At 40.4% G+C, this 22,526-nt stretch overlaps 1 protein-coding gene across 9 annotated transcripts in view; it reads right to left on the bottom strand.

Annotated features, from left to right (window-relative positions):
- Nucleotides 1-22,526, bottom strand: part of LOC139126295 (paired box protein Pax-6-like) — a 115,963-nt gene that overhangs the window by 56,801 nt on the left and 36,636 nt on the right. The window contains exon 1 of one of the 9 annotated variants that reach the window (XM_070693359.1): nt 14,162-14,372. The exons of 4 other annotated variants lie outside the window; for them this stretch is intronic. The gene's annotated coding sequence lies outside the window, so the exon portion shown is untranslated. Of the gene's footprint in view, nt 1-8,492; nt 8,512-14,161; nt 14,373-22,526 lie in introns of those variants that run through there. 4 more of the 9 variants (XM_070692848.1, XM_070693290.1, XM_070692756.1 and 1 more) reach the window with 4 other exon arrangements.

The following is a 22,526-nucleotide window of genomic DNA, read 5'->3' as shown; positions in this document are numbered from 1 at the left end:
GTCCTCTAGGATCAAGTACCGCAGTGTGCTTTCTCCCTGCCTGCCAAAGAACTTGTCTTAATGCCCGTCCATTGTGAGACAACCTGAATGCATAAGAATCGATCGTAGGGTTTCACAGTTCTAATAAGCTCTATTCTTTGCTACCATAGCGTTGCATTGACGATGACAAAGTCCCAAAGAAAGGCTGTTTTGCAATTGTTTTTCCCACTCTGCGGCCCTTCTCGTTGACCAATATCCGCTGACAAAGGACCCCTACCCGGTCAGACAGAATTTCGCTTATTGGTTTTTCAATACGTTCAGAGGCAAAGCCTAGGAAACCCCCTGAAAGTGCCAACACATCGACAATTGACTCGACATGCAATCAAGTCGACACTCGGCACACGAAACAATCTCTAGTGTTCATAACACCCAATAGCACACACAAAAAGAAAGAAGTATAGAGGAGAATTCATCTCAGTATTTCAACATTTGCTTAAACCTGCGACAGAATTGCTACAGAATTGGCTAAAAAGAATAAACAAAACCCGTTACGATATATAAACTGTAACAACACAGCGCTGTAATGTACATAAATTGTCTGTTTATTTCAACAAAAAGCACACTTTATAAACAGTTCTCTGTATATATCATTAACAACAGCGCTTTCCAATTTCTAAAAGCTACCCTGACACTTTTTCTTTCAGCGCACGCTTACTTGCAATCGCTTACGTGCTCGGTAAACAGAGCAATAGAGCGCTAATTTTCGAAACTGTTTAGTTTTTCACAGGTACTTGTTAAGTGTGAAATGAATAGATGTTGATTTATAATTTAAGCCCTTAGCGTTCAATGTATATAGACAGTTGGGCGGATTATCATGTTTGATTTCCTGGGCTCCATGCGTAACTAACCGAACAGGCAGCTAACGCTCCGATTGGCTCCGATTACACCAGCCACTTCAGACAAGAGAAATAACAAATATGTACCTAATAAAGTTAGGAACGTTACTCGATTTGGTAAATAAGATCGCCTGTGATTGGCTGTGTTGCTTTTCGAGGTGAAAAAAGGCAACCCCTGCCGTGTCTGTTACAGGCATATGTACCAAGAATAAAAGCAACTTCTCTTGTCCTTTTGTCTGGCTTTTCTATGATCGCTCATTTTTTTGTAGATCGGCAAATGCTGACACCAAGCCCCAATCGGAAGGCTACGGCCTTTGTAAGGTGCTTGCGGGGGCTTTGTTTCGTTCTTGAAGTTCTTTTGATTCCAAACCACACGTGCCATGTCATTTGCCTGGAAAAAGGGCTTAGAAACATTTCCACATGGTTTCACCTCGGGACTCCCTCAAACATTTCCCGCTGATGCCTCCCCCCTTCGAGAGAAGAACCTATCCCCACATGCTTTTATGAAACTGTCCCCCTAACACCTTATTGATCTACCATGCAAAATTACCGATTAAAGTAAGCCATGAGAAAAGAAGTCAGCAAGTTCAGGAGTTTGCTAAATTCGGGCGGTTAATCCGACTGAATGGGGTGAAAATGGCGCTCGTCGAGTCAGGAGCTGAACAAGAAGTTTGTATGGGTCTTACACGCGCAAGTTAACCGATTGTTATCATCGATCAAAACGCCCCAAAAGATGAGCTAATGACCGGCGAATTATCATTGCCATCTGACAAAAAAGTCGAAGCCGGTCGAAATGTGGGCAGGAGTGGATATCGGGCTTATTTATCGGATAAAGCAAATTAACGCCGAACTTCTGAAAACTTAATGTGCTACGGTTGCGTTGCGTTGTAGACACAAAATTGAAAGCAACGGGCGAGGAGCTAAGTAGATGCTCTGTACTGTGTAGCAGAATTGAAGTACCCACTTTCCTACATAAATGCATTCATAGACACTCACCACTCACACAAACAAAAACAAATTATCGCGTTATCGTCAAAAAACAGCGCTAATAGATTCACAACAGAAAACAAAAGTAGAACAATTATCGAGAAAATTTGAACACAAAGATCAAATTACCCCGTGCGTGACCGTCGAGCTGGTCTGTCCCGGCCGCTAATGTAATTAAGAAACATACCCCGTCAGCCGGGCGAGCGTGGCGGGTTTGTGTACATACAACCATAGGTCTGGTTTATAAGTATCTCCAAATATGCGCATTAAACACCGCTCATAAGCGAGGCAATCAGAAATATTGGTCCAATTTTTGGCGGCAATCTCTTGGGGCTTATAGTTCACTCCAATGGTCTATCATCGCCTGGCAGGACGTATCATTGTTCTGACACAAAGTTGCAGTTCCCGCCCCAGCAATTTTCACCCACTGTAATAATTGAGTAAAGTCTACTCTTACACTTGCGGCTTGATGGGCCTTTTTTTTCTTCAACCCGATTTTTTTCATTCTAAAAATATAATATCTCCGATATATCTTATCGATTAATCATTGACTTGCAAACACTGTTCTTTTGTTTTTAGTCATGATGACGACTTCCTGATGATTAGTGTATCGGACATGAAGCAATCTCCAATGTATGTCACAACAACGGAAAAACGGAGGGGGGGGGGCTGTTGAACGGACATTAGAGCGCGAGGAATATCAAGGTAATTGACCAAAGTTGGCTTTCTGGAAAATTCACCTTCGGGCTTTTCACTACAATTTCAAACTTTAAACGGTTCTGAATGAACAAAGTGCCAGTAAACCTGAATCATGTGATCATTTATTAAATTTTGTTAGTTTTTTTTATTTCAAACTTGCAATTATTATGGTCCTGCGTAATACACAGCCCAACTCAAGGCGATTATTGCATTGGTACGATGTGAGCAGCCATTCGATTCGCCATCACGATGAAGTCTGCGCGATTTCGCAGAGGGGTGTTCGCTTTAAGACCGTTTGTGGGTAAAATTCCGCACTAAAATTTGAATGGCGCGAATTTGATGGCCACTTTTCATCAGGAACTTGTTTTTTCTTCCTTTCTCTCGAATACGGAACTAGAATCATAGTAAAAACCTTTGAATTTAGGAAATTGCTGGCTAATGCTGAAGCAGAAGTCCAAAGGACTCGGAGACTGATTGACCAGATAAGGCAAGCCTACTGAATAGCTTGCCTAAGGCCAGGCTCATACTCTGAATGGAGGCAAAAATGCAATTTCTCTTTCCTACAGGGGTCGACCCACAAATCCTATAGAATTCATCTATAGAAGAAGGAAAGGACTTCTTACTTGACAACTGTTAATATCACAAAGAGTGGTGTGATTTTCATGCGATCAAGCGAAGGGGAAAAATGTGCCTTGGACGGGGAAATCGCATTTATCAGCAGGATTGCTAAGAACAAGGTGCTCAGTCGCCCTGCTGCCGATACGAAAGGCAAACTCCCTTGAAGAAAGTGCAATGATCTGCGCTAAGCGAGTTTTCCGAACTATCTAACACTCTGTGTGTTTAGGTGGCAAAAGTTGGTATTAAATAAACAGTATTTTCACGCTCCCAGAGTTGTTACAGCCGACGTACCGCGTATACCACTCGCTTGACCTACTTCGCTCTCGTGCAACAACTGTGATTATTTTCCAACTTTTCGCAAATCACCTTCTTAACGCTTGTCAACTCACGAGATATGATCGGAAGTGTCATCAATAGGACATTTCAGAGCGACCACTTCCAAAATTCATTTCAAACCAACTATTTTGTTCACCCAGTAGCCGAGATCTTACGGCTGTATTTTGGGGTCATATTTTGGCGGTAATTTGTCAGCAGTTAAATGTTTACGGGGCGATTGAACGACTTTGTTCGCAGCTTTGGATTGAGTGGCCCGTTTGTTTGCTCGTTCAACATAACGGTGACTGGTCATTTCAAACTAAAGAACGATTAGCGGCGAAATGTTTGTTCGGGCCAAACTAATGCGTCGCGCTCACAAACAGTTCATGAGTGACTACCCCTGTAAGTGCTGCATCCATTTTAAAAGAAAGTTCCATTTCAAAACAGTCTCCGTTCGTTCTTCTGTCTCCGGAGCTGGGGCCTTGCAGTTGGTGAAGTTGAAAGGCGATGACGTCAGCCGACTTTTAAACTTAATGCGATATATTCGCATGTACTTTGGGGACAGCAAACAGAAATAGGTCACATGGCAACAATCTACAGAATTTCTAATCGTTACTCCAACTCCATACTTGCTCTAAAACTCAAAGTTGTGAAACATAATGTCGGTTTTTGTTGCTTATATTATCCTCTTGTTCCAGCTACCGGGGCCTTACACGTATATCTCCAAGTAATACAGAAGGACTTAAGTCTTTTCACGTCATATTGCGCGATGTAAACATTTAATTTTGCCTCGAAATGGGGCACACTTGCTTTTCAGCAAATACAACAAGAGTTAAATACTTATTTAACTCATTTGAAGAAAAATGAAGGACAAAGAAGGACATTGCGCCAGGCATAAATTTGTCGCTAGAACTTCGAACATCAAAGAAAAGTTCTTAGAATTTAGGTGAGATAGTTCGAACACTTAGATAAATTGTAGGTGTATCATTGCTATTAGCGAAATAACAACCATAAATATTAAGATGAAATTCAATAAACCATCAACTGCCCGAGTGTGCCTAGTAACCTATATGATTGTTTTCTTTTCTGCCGAACTGGTTTCTGCATTCGATGTGAAGTTAGCTGTAAACTTTCTGGTCCATTGATCCGTGATTCACTGCCCTTTCATAGTTTTCGGCCAAAACGTGGGGTAAATCCCTCAGAGCCCCCCACCCCAAAATGACAAATTCAGGAAATTCATGAATAATAGTTGGCTATAAAAAGTTATGATGTTTAACCAATTAAGAATAATGAAGCGCTTCAGATGGATGTAGAATACAAAACTACTTAAGAAGTTGGTAGACTTGTATGCCATGTGTCTGGCAAAAGTCACGTTTTGTGATGGAAAAACTTTCAATTGGTTTAATTAGAAATAAGTGTGATGTAAGTGTTTTTTTCGTGTAGAGTGGCCTGCGATTACTCATTTTCAATGATGTTGTTGACAACAGCTCTGGTCACAGATGACCATCCTTCTAGTGCTTGATTTGTTTTGGAGTCGACAGGAGAATTTGCTTAAGTATAGCCAGACATAGCTGTTGATCATTAACTTAAGCCTGTCATTGTCCCTTGCCGATGTTTGCGCCACTTGTTGTGTTCAACAATTTTAAAGGGAAAAAAGAGACATACAGACACGGTTTGGAAATAAACTTCTAACTTCAGAATCTATGTCAATGATGAAAAGTAGGTCGCAGCATGAGACTGTGCAGCAAAACAAAACAGCAAAGTTTCAAGTTAAATGGCTTAGACAAATTGCACCTAATGAGTTCGCCTGACCGGATGTATTGCGAGTGGTAGCGATCAACAATATCGGTGTTAAATTGCGTTACTTACAAAATAATTACTTTCTCGTTACGCTGCAGATTAGGGCTTGCCTCCCATAACGTTAGCTAAAGTCATTACCGTAGTATGGTTAAACGGCAATTTTTTTCAGTTCGTTTGGATTACCTGATCGTCAGACACTTAGATTCAACAAAATAACTGATGAAGTGTCCCGGATGATCCTTGACTGTCGCATGAGTTCATTTTCTTTGAGAATACAACATACAGAGTATTCTCCCTGCCATTTAGATTAAGACCATTCATGAAAATTGACTGCTGTAGCTAAGGTTATTTCGGCAGTGGTTTCGTCTACCTGTAGGCTCTTGGCAAGCCGAAATCCTATTTGACACCATGTGGGCTTAACTTGAGATTTGTTAGGAAATCGACGGTGATAACATGCTGGCTTGCGGAAACACCGTAAGCACGTCGTCCGACGGTGGTTATTTGCAATTGGATGTTGATAAGGCGTTTAGCACAGGCGATTCTTTACCCCACTCCCATTTTGTTAGACCGATTTTTCTTGTCGTTTTAACAAAATGCCCGAATACATCGATCGCATAACTTTTTTTAAGTAGTACAAAGAACCTGACTTTGCAACGATGGCTTGTATTCAAAGTACTAGTAGGCGGTAATGTCATCATCGCCAAATGTCTGTGTGAGTGTGGTCCTTTCACTCCCGTGCATATTATGCCCAAAGTTGCGTTATACATATTATGCGATTTTTCGTGGGGAAATCTATATTGGCCATTTTTTACTGATTTCGAAATTTAAAAAAAATGACGAAATTAGTTACGTCATCTCCGCCTTTTGGGAGCAAAATTCTAGCATTTGATTGGTTGACTCGACGTGAAGAGAATGCTTCCGATTATCTCTACCTGTTTGACTTGACAACACTTGAAAGTTTAACCAAATAGCTGGGAGAAAGTCTGGCAATGGAATTTAAATACAATCGGATTAGATGGAACTCAATCCTGGAAAGAAAGAAGGGTAACATGTCGAAACTTTTGTCATTGTTCTACTCCACCTTCTCAACAATTTGATTCGTGTAAAATTCGCATATTTCGTCAGCTTCCATCTAAATTTTAGATAAATGAACACATTTGCTGGTCATTTGACCGGGAACCAGCAGCAAAAGCGGTTTTTTTCTACTCGCAGACAACGGAATGACACGCAGGATACGGCGTGGCCGAAAAACAATTTATTTAAAAGTAAATCCTGAAGATGTGAAAATCCGCGCGGGAACAATGGGGCAAAAAATGTCGTCTTTTAAACGAAACACAATGCGCGGGAAACAATGCATATTCCAGCGACAGACCATCCTGGCGGTATTTGACAAACCCGGGGATCATGTTACGGACCACAGACACTGGCTATTGAAATTCAGCCCTAGGAAAACATGGACGAGTCGCCAACGTTCCAGACTCCAAACACACAGAGCCGCCACTTTTCAATAAACGTTGTTGCCTTTACTGGGCCCCGTGTTTCTTTTTGCTTGTTTCCGCGTAATTAAATATAAACAAGCCAGTGTTTGTCGATGGCTGCTATTTTGTTAGAAGCTCTCCTTGCGTTCAAACGGGTGACAGGGGTGTTATCAATACAGTACGTAGCTGTTAACTGGGAAGATGAGCAGGGACAGGTCCAGAAGACAGCGCGATAGTGTAGACAACAAAATATTTTAAAGAACACTAAAAGTCAAGTTTTCCCTTTTTACTATAAATGACCTTACTCTAAAAGTTTGCAAGGCGGTATCAAAGACAGATATCAGAAGATGAGCATCAGCGGCAAACAATCCTTTTTTGTAGATCGAATTAAACTTCTCAATTTTTTAGCGATGCGTGACTTCGTTATGAGAAAATGGAACTCTTCGGCAACAGTGGCAGCTGACAGTATGACAATGACGGATGTCAACAGCCTTTATGCTACCGTAGACAGTTTCCTTTGGAGTATAGTCAATTAAGAAAGTTTCAATAGACATTTAAATCTTCTGTGAACAGTCTTGCTTAGAGTTGCCACGTCTTTTGCAAAGACATGAGGATTCTCAGTCACATGGTGTGTGTTTGTGAGAGTGTGTGTGTGTGTGTGTGAGAGAGAGAGAGTGTGAGAGAGAGAGAGAGAGAGAGAGAGAGAGAGAGAGAGAGAGAGAGAGAGAGAGAGAGAGAGAGAGAGAGAGAGAGAGAGAGAGAGAGCAAAAACCAGAGCAGCCTATTCTAATTGTAATTGCCACTAACGACATGGAGCAATTTAAAGTTGGGGGTTTGGTAATTTGAAATTAGACTAGGTCGATAAGGAAAATAATCAAGCAATTAGTACAGCTCACCCAAGTTGACCATAACAGTGGAAAGCAAAACACATGGCAGTAGATAGGAGCCAGTCACCAGATACACACGCCCATCAAATTACTTGAGCCTCCTATTTAATTAGACTTTTGTTTTTTATTTGGATTTCCAATTACTCTTCCGTAAATTGAGGACAGCTCTGGAACAGGGTTGTGTCGCCTTCCCGTACGTCTTCGTCGGCAGCTCGTAATTCTAGCATTTTGACATGGCAAATCAATCCCGCCCACCGTGTTTACACATGACTGTAACTTAACTTTAGCAGTTTATCTCGACGGTGCACCGAGGTGGCCGGTAATCTGAAAAATTACATCCGGGGCTTTCCGGTGATGACGTTACTCTGTCAGCTTCAACATGTCATACGACTGTTCTCGAACAACTTGATTTCCACATCTGCGCAAAATTGAAACCATTTTATGCCTTCCTATTTTATTTTCCTGAAAGACTGACATCGTAATAATTGCAGTATTGTGTGATTTTAACAATACTAGCCGACACCGAGTCCTTGTAACTTTTGTTTTGTCTTTTCTCTACGGATTTCAAAAGGTTCATTCGTTTCCATGGCGGCAATAAATACAAGTCGCATCGTAACGTTTATACTTTTAGCAGATTTAAAATATCATCTAAGGTATTATTCTGTAAAACTTATGTTGTAAATTACATTAATCTTGTACCAATCTTGAGTTAAACCATATTATAGTCGCATGTTGCACTCGCTCTGGACGTTTCATGTGTTTTCTGAGAAGGCGCAGACTTATTAAGTAATGTATCTCAAATTGATAGGAGAAAACTTAGACGAGGTACAAACCAATGCCGCTATAGTAAAAAGTCCTCCTCGCTCATTACTGGACCAGTTCCGAGCCACCCCCTCTGGAGAAGTTGGAGTTAGAGTTCAAAGGTCGTTGGCGGACTGAATGAAACTTTTAGGTCTGTGGTGCACCCTTGTGAAGTGGGGCCGAGTTCCTGCTGTTTTTTCGTCGGTGCACTGTTCTCATTAAAATTCCGGTAATTAGGTTTATTCAATAAACACTCCTTTATGCTGCCCTTTTTCTGAAGTTGCCGACAGACTCGAGATAGAAAAGGCGCGAATACAACAGTGTCCCACAAGCGGCGGTTTGCATATCAATGTCGCCTGTCGTCTCATGGCGAAATCTTGACACCGTTCCCGCCCAGTTTTAAAGCCGGTTTTTGAAGAGCGGTATTTGAGTGCCTTCAGCGTTCCGTGACGTTGCGCACAATATCTGAGAAACATCCCATGGAATTTTCATTTGCAAGATTTTTTTCGGTCGGTATTCTGAACTATATTTTGGAGGATCAATGGGTCGTCAATGGGGAAGCGACCTCTTCCTTGGCGAACTACTTGAGTGCTCCAAAGGCAAGTTGTGGCTGTTGTTGTCTCCTTTTGTGGTGTCTTTCACATACACTGACATTTCAGGCTCTTTCACAGCGCATTTTATTAGACAGCGATCTAATGCACTTCAAATTATCAGGGCAGCTTCAGCGGATGATGAAACGGGGGTTTAGCAGGTTTGATTTCTTATCGTCTCTTGTATGTGTTCTTTTACAGGTCAATTGAAACGACAGGGGATGGTTGCTAACTAGCCAAATGCATCTATCTGCCAGAAAACTGGAAATTTCATAATATTCGCAACAAATACCCGGTATTTTTCTTGACTCAGACCCTACATTTGATATTGATGAAAACCGCCAAAATTAGAGCGACGACCGAGTGTCTGTTCACGATATTAAAAACGCAAACTATTGCTCACTCTTCGATGCACGCATAAATAAACAATTGGTTTTGACAGCGGCCATTACTGGCTTTACGTAATCGGTGCAAATTTTAATTAAAAAATTAATCAAGATGAGGTGAAATTATCGATTTAAACGACGGAATGTGTTCGGTAGCTGTGACGTCAGAGCGCAGCCATTCGGAAATGCGTAATGGAGATGGATGGGAAGTACGGGGCTATCATTACAGCCAGTTAACGCGAATGTGTGAATACGAGACCCATAAAGTTACCACTTTAATTGAGGGGGTGGGGGAGACACCTCGTCAACTTATCATAAATCAAACCCGCTGAGGTAGTCCTAAGCAGTCGGCGATGACAGTTCGCGAAACGAGAGCTCGCAGCGTGAACCGACGGTTTGTTAGTTTTGTGGCCGCCCTCGCCTGACTGTGTTAAACATGTTTATCTGATTGTGCGTCAAGTATCAAAGCTGTATATGCTCCAGCGAGTGTGTAACAAGCCTGCAACCAGCCCATGAACACGCTGTGAACCATCTCACAACAGAGCATTCGATTTGCCTCTAAATACCTGTGTTTTCCCTCGCATTAATAATCTTCAAACCAGCCAACAATCTAGTTTTTTGTGGCCTTTCTCGTTTTAAGTGAACACAAAAGATGAACTGTATCGGGTACTTGTAAAATGAACCGAATTTCACGCCAATGAACACTGCTATATTTCAAGGTTTCACACGAGATAATTCGAGTCTGAGATTGTCTGAACAAATCATATATGAACATATGTCGATTGGCAGATATGATGTTTTGTTTGATTACCAGTAGCGCCTGGCGGTACAGCAGTCTATGTGATATGCGTTCACAACTCTGGCTAATTGTCGACCGTCTAATTTCCGCTTCAAGATTTTCCCCTTCTTTTTTCCTTCGCGTTTATCACTTTAATTTGAACTCTGATTAAACTTGCACCATCTGTTTGAGGACGGAATAGCAGAATTGCAGTCATCGAGGCGCTGGGGGTGCGAGGCGAGGCGGCAAGCACGTTATTCAGGGGCTGCATCCTCTATGAATCGACTGCAAGCCTGGCTTCCGCTACACCCTGCCTCAAGAGACGTGAAACCCAAACGAATACAAACACCGTCAACGCTTTCAAAAAGGCATGGAAAGAGACAACAGGACGGAAGAAGACACATCAAAAACGTTAAGCTGTCTTCAAGGACCTTGTAACTTCGACTAGCACATATCATTACACGTTATTGTTCTGGTGTGAAAACAAAACTGTGTCCAGATAGTCTTCCGCTCGCTTTAACTGAACACCATGCAGTGAACATTCTGTCTCCCTCTGTCTTCCCCTTCTGTCTCGTACGTATGTATGTATGTATGTATGTATGTATGTATGTATGTATGTATGTATGTATGTATGTATGTATGTATGTATGTATGTATGTATGTATGTATGTATGTATGTATGTATGTATGTATGTATGTATGTATGTATGTATGTATGTATGTATGTATGTATGTATGTATGTATGTATGAATGTATGTATGTATGCATGTATGTGTATGCACGTATAGTTGTATTTATTGGTGGTTGTGGATGAATGCATGGGAAGGGATTGGGTTCTTATCGCGACCCTTTACTCATCAAGTGGAACCCAGTAGTTCAATTGGGCAATAGAAATCTTCGCCTCGTTCAAACAGTTTCAAGTGGGCCGCACGTTGAGTGCAACAATAAACCTGTTTGGGTATATGATGTAATATTTTTCACGACTTGTAAGTAACCTTGCTCAGAATCTCAGACTACACAAAACAGCTTCTTGTATTGCAAGTGAATTGGTGTTAGTTCTAAAGTGAACCGGCGACCAATCTTTACTTGGGATGCCACAATTGTACCAGAGATTCCTCCATAAGAACAAACTACCACTTGGGAGGGACACGCGTTCCCAAGAGACTTCAGGCGCCTCCTTTCATGTCTGCCCCGTCGTCATCTGTGCATTGGTCACAAGTCAAAGAAGAGGTCATATCTATTAGTGTATCGACAAACCATGGCCTCATTCGATTTCTGCATATATATATATATATATATATATATATATATATATATATATATATATATATATATATATATATATATATACAGTACACATACATTTCAATCCATCAAACCATACATATTTACGTTGTACACATTATATACACACATAAACACGCATATATATATATATATATATATATATATATATATATATATATATATATATATATATATATATATAACAGTTATTTTCATGTGTATACCTTGTTGAAAAGAGAACTGGGTTGTTCTTGACGTTATGAGAACGGCATGTCGCTTGGGAGATAGCTCTGTGATTGAAAAATCAGTGCATCTCCCCCTCAGAGACAATTATAATGCAGATTCAAGATTCGCAGCAAAGCTCACATCCCCAGAACCTTAACGCTGCTCGCACATTGCTGGCTTGGCGCTCGACAGCAGACCGGTCGATGACAGACAACGATTGCCGGGAAATCGAACAGACCCCTGTCAAGTCGGAATAGCTGGGCGAATGATCATTAGGCTAGGTGTTAGACGGAGTCGTGTGTGATCTATTTCACAAAAGCAAACCCCCTATGTACATTTCTGGTCAATTTCACCGGTGTGTCTATAATCTCTTTCATGACTGCCCGGGCACTGGTTGTAACCCGCAATGATCGATGTGAAATTAAACAACGATCGCCTGCTACGCCACTTAAGGAGAGAACTTGAAAACAGGATGAGCCATCGACCGTCGACGCTCTGTTTCAGAAGAGGGTGGTAAAATGGCATGTTTTAAAAGAAACTGTAATGACAAAAGGGAATTTTGTCTTCAAGGCCGAGGTATTCAATGCAAAAAAGAACATGTTAGTTTCTCATTATAGCTAAAACAGTTAGCCGACTCGGTGTGAAGCCCTACTCGTTTGGACTGGTAGACCATAAAGGCAAATAAAAGGCGGGGCGAATACTAGTAAAAGCGATTACTTATGGCTACTTTTTTATGGCGAGAGAAAAGTGACCAAAGCTTTGCGTCTAATACCCCTCGATTGTTGACTCGGAGAAATGCTGTCTGTTGAACCATTGAGCAAATATAACGAAAAAAATCACTTGGGCAATAGCCTGTCAATGGCTTCGACTCCCTGAAAAGCCAAAGGCCACAAAAAGAAAATGTCATTGTCTACCTTTCTACAGCGTCTCGTCGGTATTATCCGGCCTATTTGCACGTAAATTAATCGTGCAAATATACTAAGCTTTTTATCCTGGCCTGGATCGGACCAATCCTACTTTATATTCCAGTCCATTCAGCGCGTCTGTTTGGTACTCATTTATCGCGACTTGGGTTAATTAAAACACACACAATTAACGTCCACTTTTAATTAGCCATCTCTGTCGGCATAATTGAGCGATTGTGAGCCTGGGCTATGGCCCATTTTGTGTCGTTGAAAGCCCTCGTTGTTCCCCTACTCTATTGAGATTCATTCGGAAAAAAAGACATAGGACTGTGTATGCTCACTCTCTCTTCTTCGTCATGTATCCGTCCAAAACACAAGATATCTTTCACCCTATTCATATCCCCTGTCCCCTTTGTAAATATCACCCATTAAATCCGACCCACTCTCTTTTTTTCCCACATCCTGACCAATCAGCGATCCTTCATCGACGCGAAAGCCCTGGACAAAGGCACTCTCGCATATAATTTGCTGTTTATCTAGGGATATTTACCGAGTCACTTTGGTGTTTTTACAGTCTCTTGAAAATTATTAGCTTTTCTAACGATTTACTCCGAGCACAACCATGCCTGGCTTTTGTTTTATGAAGTGTCATAGAATACGGGTATGTACACAAAAATGACAGTGCGCTTGGCTAACCCTTACTGAACGAGTTCGGACTGACAGGAGGAAAAAGAAACTTCCCCTTAAAGAAAATGTAAGACTCTCCAAGTCTCTCTCGGCGGCACAAGTAGGGTAAAACACAAGCCCACTTAATAATGTTCTTATTCATTGACTGGTAATACTGCTCTTGGATTTCGCATAGAATGTGTTTACAAGGAGAAATCACTAACATATGCAATCCGAAGACGATTACATTAAGCGAAATTGATTCATTTTCTCCAATAGACCCGTCAACCGGAATACATACGCACTGACTCCAAAGCACAAGTCAGTCGAGTACCTTCTCAGAAAGTTTTCTTTTTTCATGAGTAAAGTACGGCGTCAACCGCTCCAAGATTAAAACCATATGCGAAAAGTATGCCGACCAAATCGGTTTCAGGCAAAATATTCACATGGTACGATCACTGAACCAGAAGCGAAGAAGCGATGTAGTAGTGACGAACTATTTCAAAAGTTGTCAGGATATAACGGTGTGTCCCTCTTTTTCAAAACTTGTAAACTCTGCAATCGGCGAGTCAAAGTGTAAATTTCCATTATTCCCATATTGTTCAGGAACAGTTGTGGAGCTAAGTTACCCAATTCCAACTTTCTGGGCAATTAACGAACGTGAAGTGTCCCTAATCGCTTGCAGTATTCTTTGATCGTGTCGATTGTAGCCGCTGACTGTCAACCGCTAGATTTGAGAAAATAAAATCCCAGCTTGCAATTCACCGAAGTGTGTTGAAAGCTCAGTAGAGAAAGCAAAATCCGACATTTAGTGAATTTATCACTCGACTTTTACGAAGGAAGAAAAATACATTTCCACTCACCGATTTCAGTTGTCTTTTCCCTTTGCAATTACACAGACTTGATCAAACCAGGGCCAATGGATCGCTGTCGATTCTGAATGGTTGGCTCGGGGGCATTTGGGTAAAGGGACGATGCTCGATTTCTTTATGCTTCATGTACCTGCTCAGTAGCTGGACATGTGCCTTCACGCGGCTACACTCAACACCCTGACAGCGTCAGTCAATCCTGATTGCGAGGTAGGACACGCTCACGAATCGCATTGCACGCACATACACCTTTCAAATTTTTTTGAGGTCTTGTTTTATTGCCCCTTAAACCTTCCACAGCATTGTCTGAAAATTTCTCGCTTTCGATGCAACCTCGTCTGCCTTAAACCATGTACTGCCAACTTTTAATAAATAAATTTACTAAAAAATTAAACAAAATTCAAACTAGGACAGTGCAAACCTGAATTGAAAAAAGAAAAAACGCCAGTCGTCCTGGAGTGGGAATTATGGTGGAGAGTCGCGCGGCCGGTGGAACGAAATGGTTGCTGCCCTCTAGCGGCGGATATGATGGCGCGTAAGTACGCCAGCACAGACGTCTGGTAAGTGGTGGAAGAGTGAAAAAAATACCCACGGGCCTGTATCAGTCGCGCCAAAATGGACTTTCTGACGAGATAAATTTTGTTTTAAATTGCCTCGATGCGACTTGTGTTAAAACCTGCATTAGGTTGACCCCGCTAACTCGGGAGACACGCCGGTGACCCCATTGAAGATCCGCTGACCCCCGTCAAATGACATAGAGCCTCCGTAGTTAATCGCCCGGTTTGAAGATGCCGACAACTCAATAGACGGAACGGTAAGAATTGGAGGTCTATAAAGTACGCAAGTGCATCCATGGGTGAGGCTATTGTGTGTTGATGAGACTTTACCCTGCAATCCACGCCCTTCAATCCACAGACAAATTAACATACTGATGACTGCCAACTTTCGCCTGCCAGAATGCAGCAAAACAATAACCAACTGCCGCAAAATAAAATCAGAGAAATGTTGACATTATCGGGGTATGCACTCTATCTTTCTGTGTAGCGTACGTGTCTCTTCATTGAAAGAGAGAGAGAGAGAGAGAGAGAGAGAGAGAGAGAGAGAGAGAGAGAGAGAGAGAGATTTCGCTTAAAAGTTTAAAATTTCTCATCACGTCGACCAAGACTGAAGTATGTGTAATAAAATTTTAAATTTGTTAAAAAGAAAATTGAATAGTCTTCCATGGGTGTCTACTTTGGTTTACCGCTATAATCATCTATTAAAATAGATTAATATGTCACCATGTCTGTATCATATACCTCATGTGAACTCTGAGTGATATATGATAATAATTCTTCGTTTTGGTGACACAGAAGAGCTATGAACGAAAATTATGGCAACTGAACGGAGAAAAGCCGAATGGGAAAATACTCGCTGATCATCATGGCAACATACAGATAGAATCACAGTGACTAAATATGGGCAACTCGAAACTCAAAGAGTTCTATAACAATAAATAAGAATTTGACCGTGACAGTGTTTTCATGATTTCACTTGCAGTGCAGTAGCTCTGAAAGTGAACTCACCGCAAAGCTTTCTAACGTATACATTCCACGTCAGGTGTGTAGGGCATTTATTCTTAAGTTTGTGGATTTGTGTTACGTATCATGAGGGCGAGGTGATCTTACCTATCATGGAGGACGAAGTGTTCTAGAACCCCCTAAAACTTGAGCTGAGGTTCCAAGAAAAGAGAGCGACGAAATAAAAAAAATTCATTGAAAGAGGACATAAAATGTCGGCGCTTCTGAGGGGATTAGCCATAATGAAGTACTTTGCGTTTTTGTGCGCCTCTAGGTTAAGGGGTTGAGGTGTTAGGCGATTCATTATAGATATTAAATTCATCACAACCTCACCATGTAATACATCACGTGACATCCCTGCGCACTCACATGGAACTGAATTCGGAAAACGATGAAGTCTATATCGTTACGCTATCTTAGGACTTTATGTCCCAACGATATTAATGTGACAATTTTGATACTTCTCATAAAGAAAAGAAATTTACAGATACCATGCCTTGATGACTTATTTATTGCTTCTATTCTGAAAGCGAGAATAATTCTCATACAAAAAAGCAAAACAAAAACAAAAAAAACAACAACAAAAACCCCCCCAGCAATGATATCAAGAATATTCTCAACAATTTTCTGCTATCCAATCAATGATGAATTCGGAGAGAGAAAAAGCGTAAAGATTTTGTTTGAATATTACAAAAAATGCAAAATATAATTTATGAAAGATTACTTTAGCGCTCATTCACTTAATATTAATTAAAAAAATTACTACAGAAAGCAAAATAAAACAACAGTGAATTTGATCGACATCTCCTTCGATTATATCTCACCGGAACAATACTATTGGTAAAATTCCGATCAAGGCAGGACTTTACACCGTCGGGTAAAGTGACACTTTAGCGCTTCTTGTCACGCACTCTATAGCTTAGTAACAATGGAAGCTAGTCAAGTCAGACTCAAATGGTTATTAGTTACCAATGGCAACCGCAAGACATGTTATGCTGTTGTTGATTCGTTCGTCGTTCTTAAGTTTAGTATCGCTCGCGCGCTGAGGGTAACACCTCTCAGAAAGAACATGAAGCTTAAAATTGCAAAACACTCGATTCTTCTCACTTAAGAATACTATATTTCCATGCGGAAACAGAGATTAAAGTAGTTGAAACCATTCTGGTTCATGTGAAGAATTAAGCGTTTACCTCGTATTCCAATGGCACTTAAAATACTTGATTAACAGAGGGTCACTTTAATCGGGGTCACTATAGGTAACTGAACAGTGGTTCCCAACTTGACCCTACACTTAGAGGTACAAGCAGAGTAGCATCATAGACACCAAGTCAAATACAGAGATACAATGGCAAAGGACGGATATTTTGAAGTCAGAATACGGCAAACTGGGGAGCAGAAACGGAGAGACAATACACTAGGGAGACAGTCATTGACGTTATCAATAAGCAAGACCTAAACACCTGGTGCTAGGTGTGTCGATAATCCATTGCATTTGCGGTTGCTTTCTTCTTTTTTGCCTCCACTGTCCGACAGCTGTCCAACTAAACGCTGGCAACCACAAGTTAATGAGAAATTTACACTGACTTATTTAGAAAGGAATTTCTTCATTTTCATGGGTAGGATACAGTCAAACAGTGGCCCAAGTAAGTTAATTACCGGTGCTATAGGGGAGTCCACCCTAAAATACACAATTCACATATTGTTGGCGATGATTTCGTCTGACATTTGTACACGACTGAAGGTCAAATGGCGGTATTTAAATTTACAGTTGGTCAAAATATCGATACATCTTCGGCGGGACAAGCGTGTCTGAGCCTTGGCAACGGAATAAGCAGACAGAATGCGATAGAAAAACTAATGAAAGGCGTTAATGCCCATAGAGACAAAGTCGTTGACGAACTTTTACAACAGTTTTGTTGGATTGAGTGGCATTCTTTAATAATTGGCTTTAAAGTAAGGCCAACTGGCCGTTTATGTATCTTGACGTGTCGGAAACATTTGCAGTGGTTCTCAAAAAATGCAGAGAATTTAAAGCGCAGTAATTGCTGTCCGAATTCCCACACAATAATTCCTTAAACATCAATCGGACCGGAAATTGTGAAGTTTTTGTTCCAGCTTCTATCTGAGTGAAAGGCCACAACTTAATGGAAAAACTCGCCCCCTTTTCTTGCAAATTTCGATACGTTTTCCTGGCATGGCCTTTAACTTGTCTCCATTCAAATCGAAACTAAGCAAAAGTTCATCATGCGAGACACCTATTCTTCGGTCAGGTATGATTTGAAAACCCTTTTTACATCTGATGCAATACATGATTGATTTTCCAAACTTAAAATGTCATTCTTGCACGGATCAAAGTACATGCACTTGATGAAGCTTGCATCAAAACAGAACTGAAGCAAATTTTTATCTTTAGCTGTCGTCTGATTTGTAGTACGATTCGGTTTCGAATTATCCTCCTCGATACCGATCGGACAAGTAATGCAACTACAAACGCCCGTGAAAAGTTGCAAAACTGTGAGTTGATCAAGGTATTCCAAGTTAAAAAAAATCAAGTTTTTATTACTCACAAAACATGATATGAAGGTTAATCTGTTTGTTTGTGTTGACGAAATCTTTAATTCATCACTAACTTTCATAGTTTTGAGGCGTTTTCGTCTCATAAGGCAGAGTTTGAGACCTTGGGTACGGTATCTTGTCAATGCTGACTACCAGGACACCAGTCACAGTCCGCAATCGTAAGATTTTGAACAAAAGACTGACTAAATTAATGTATGAGCTGAGCTGGCCATTTCAAGTATACCCGTTACGACATGACCTGTCTAAGGATAACTAAGGCAAAACTAAAGTAGCTAGCTACTCCGGAAAACGAATCAAAAGACGTTCCATTTTTCTGGGACTGGATGACACATTGCTAATTTGGGTTAGGTGACATTGTACAAGCCAGACCCATTAAACGCTCATCAATCTCCCAATTGAATGACGAAAAGACACCTTGATGACAATTCTGAACAGATAAAAAACATTTCAAGAGCCGCTTTAATGACAATCTATACTCCACAATAAAAATAAATTAACTCCCTTAAAGAGCCGCAATTGCCAACGATCTTCACGGCCGATCGACACAGAAGGAAAGGCGGGTACTTTATCATACATAGTTACAAGCAAACGCCCACCGTCTAGTTCCCAGTTTGTAGCGTAATTGCCTAGCGTCCTTGATGTCTATTAGCTGTCAAACGGCAGGTCTCCTCTGATCGGTGGTTTTTGATCGTCTCTCGTGTCAATTTGAACTTGACAATAGAGCTGACACCCCTGGTGATACAGCCCCTTCCATGTGTTGTGCGCTTTGTGTTTGCATCGAGTCTACCATTGCGCATGCTCCTGGAAGCCTGCCATATTTACTCGTCTACTGCAACTTCATTTTGTCGGATGTTTTGTCAATTTATCGCATTTTGTCCCAGACAGAAAAACAAATCAGTCGTGTATGCGGACTATGTCAACCTCGGCGATGTTAGGGCATGCATCTTTCGCTCCACTTTCATCCTCAGCACGTCCTTTCTCTAAAAATTCAACCCGCTCATCGTAAACACTGTGATTTCATAGATTTTTGGCAGTGAGAATAATGCCACAGATGTAATGTTGACAAGCTTGACAAGAGAGGAAAATATGTTATACGAAATATATGAACTTGAAAATTGTGAATGTCGGGCTTCTTTTGCCGGAGCCAACATACCGATAAGTAGATGTAGGTATGAATGTATGGATTGTGGATTGATACACAGATACATATCTAGATACATAGACACTTACATAGATAGATACATAGATACATCGATACATACATAGAAACATACACAGATAGATACGTTGGTAGATAGTTGATAGATAGATAGAAAGATAGATAGATAGATAGAGACATGCATGCATGCATGCATACATACATACATACATACATACATACATACATACATACATACATACATACATACATACATACATACATACATACATACATACATACATACATACATACATACATACATACATACATACATACATACATACATACATACATACATGATAGGAAATGTTTTATCCAGTAACAGTTTCGTAAACAAAACATATAAACAATTGAAATACATTAAATTTCACAGACTAATATTGATTATTCATTGCGCGAACAGTAGGAAAATGTTCTCCGAGATACGACAGAAGTATCTTAGACGAGGCAATAACAAGATCAACCACAATTTCAGGTATCTTTTCTCAGCACTTCTTAAAAGTAAACTTTAAAAATGTGTTCGGTGAATCTCCAATCCAAACACAAGTATTGTTTGTATGGGACGAGTCTCATCATTGAGAACTGTGGGGTCAATTCTTGTCCACTGTTATTTTCCCAGTCATTGAAGGTAGTATGCGGAACAACAGTAACGGCCGATAGGCGTTGACTATGAAAGGAAAGCAATAGGGCGACCTCTCAGGTATAATTCTGGATAATATCGACTTTCCACATGTTTAATTTTCACCTATTCTATTTATCACCCGCTTTTACAAGAATTTCAAATTTTGTTTCGGTTCGTAAAACAGTACATGTAAAAGTTCCATGTATGGTTTTGCTTTCCGTAGACTGCGTGTCTTTGACGAGGTCCACTTCGGAATTGACCCGGCATGTTAACCCTTCTATGTGTCGGCCGCTAAGACGATAAAATTGATAACCGTGTCAATGATGGCATCAGCGCACCATGGCCTAACCATTTCTCGTCCGTAAATGACATCTTCTGACTTGCTAATGACGTTATACAGAGGTACCCGCATTTCTAAGTCAGTGTAATCAGACAATGCATGCTGGGAAATGGCATTTATGAATACATGTAATACAATAGTATTCATAAATACAAATTTGTGTCAATCTATGGCAGGTCAAGGACTAAATTCAGAACAAGAATATATATATATATATATATATATATATATATATATATATATATATATATATATATATATATATATATATATATGTGTGTGTGTGTGTGTGTGTGTGTGTGTGTGTGTGTGTGTGTGTGTGTGTGTGTGTGTGTGTGTTCGTGTTCGAATCAATAACAGTCAATTCTTTACATGATTTTATCTACGGTGTTTCACCGATATTAAATTATTAAAATTGTGCTAAAATTTTGTTTCAAATATATTTTCATTCTTCAAGCTTAAACATTTTGCTCATATGCTGTTTTTTCGTTTGCGACGGTATTTTTGATGGAGTCTAGTTTATGTTGCATAGCGCCACTGGAAATTGAGCGCTAGAAGTTTGCTTTTGATTGTTCGTACAAGTCATAAAGCGAGAAGTATGACAGTGTGGATTTATTAAAAAATACGCATGCTTGCGTGTTGGTGTTTCTTTTCAAATTGTAAACGTTTCAGAATGCCGTATACCTAATGGTAGGGATATTCGCCGCTCTTCCACCACTGTCATTTGATTAAAATCATTTTGTCACGAAATTATCAGAAAACTTATTCGCTCGGTTCTCTCTCACTTTCTGCCTCCCTCTCTTCCTCTCTTCCTCTCTCCCTCCTTCCCAAAATTATGGAAGTCATCTTCTCAATTGTAAATCAAAGCTACTGAACATTTCATGTGAGCTAAAACATACTTGCCAGACTGTTTAGGAAATGGAGGAGGTTGCCTGTCTGGCCGACACCCAGTCTAACAAAAGAATTATACACCGCCTTTGATCGACATTCACAAGGTCAGGGCGAATCGATTTCATTTTGTCAGACGATAGAGCAATCATTTTGAAAGTCAAGTTCAATCAACTCATTTTTCTGTAATTTCGCTCAATAGCAGAGCTTGTGCCCTGCGGCTTTCAGGCGTCATAGGAGATCTTTCCTTACGCATATTAATGAGAAGAGATTTGTACCTCTTCCTCAAAAAGAGATTACAAAATTTGATCTGGTGAAATCTGGGCTTGATCTCGAGGTCATCGATAAGCCAAAGTCAGCTATACGAGAAATTATTTTGAAAGACACTTTAGCGCCATGTCAAGTCAGGTAATCTTAAAGCCATAACACTGTCTTTTAATAGTCTCAGACGGTTGAATTTAACAATTTTTAATTTCCGAATTAACGGAATATTCTTACTGAAAAGGGAAAGTGCACAGCCTCCTGTCTGGCAAAAGCTCAAGGCTTTATAAAGAGAAAAAGAAAAATCTTTTCTTTGACAAAGCCAGCAGATGCCCTTTTAAAATGACAATACTTCACCATATACTAATTCGACTTAGTTTCTTCGCGCGCCGGGGAAGCTAAGCAGTGTGTTGCAGTCTGCAAAGCTTGTCCACCTACACTGTTCCGAAAAGCAACCGCCATTTCTGAAGTCATTTATACAACTTATCAATCTTCAAAATTTACTTTTAAAATAATTTCCGTGTAAGTCACTTCGGTTTTTCGGTGGGTTATAAGTACAATCCGAACAATTTATCTTGTACGGTAAGAGTGACAGTCTTGCTAGTATAAGTGGTATGCTGAAATGAAGTCGCATGTAGAACGAGAGAAAGAAACGTGCTGAAATCCATGTGTTGAAGTGTCGAGGCGCGATATGCAAATATTCTTAGCCCTTCTAAATATTGTATGGTGAGCTGACTGGAAACAGCGCATCCCAGCTTGGGTATTGCGTTGAATTAATTTCAAACCTAACTCTATTCTTGGAAAGGAGACAATAAAATCACACTCTACTACAGCAGAGGAATAATTCACAGCGTAACGATTGCACATTTAAATGAGTTTATATGACAAGAATGAACAATCCAACCCGTATT

The sequence above is a fragment of the Ptychodera flava genome, chromosome 1, assembly GCF_041260155.1.
Source record: "Ptychodera flava strain L36383 chromosome 1, AS_Pfla_20210202, whole genome shotgun sequence".
NCBI lineage: Eukaryota > Metazoa > Hemichordata > Enteropneusta > Ptychoderidae > Ptychodera > Ptychodera flava.
Note: the sequence above shows the minus strand (reverse complement) of the source record. Positions and strands in the feature narration are given on the sequence as shown.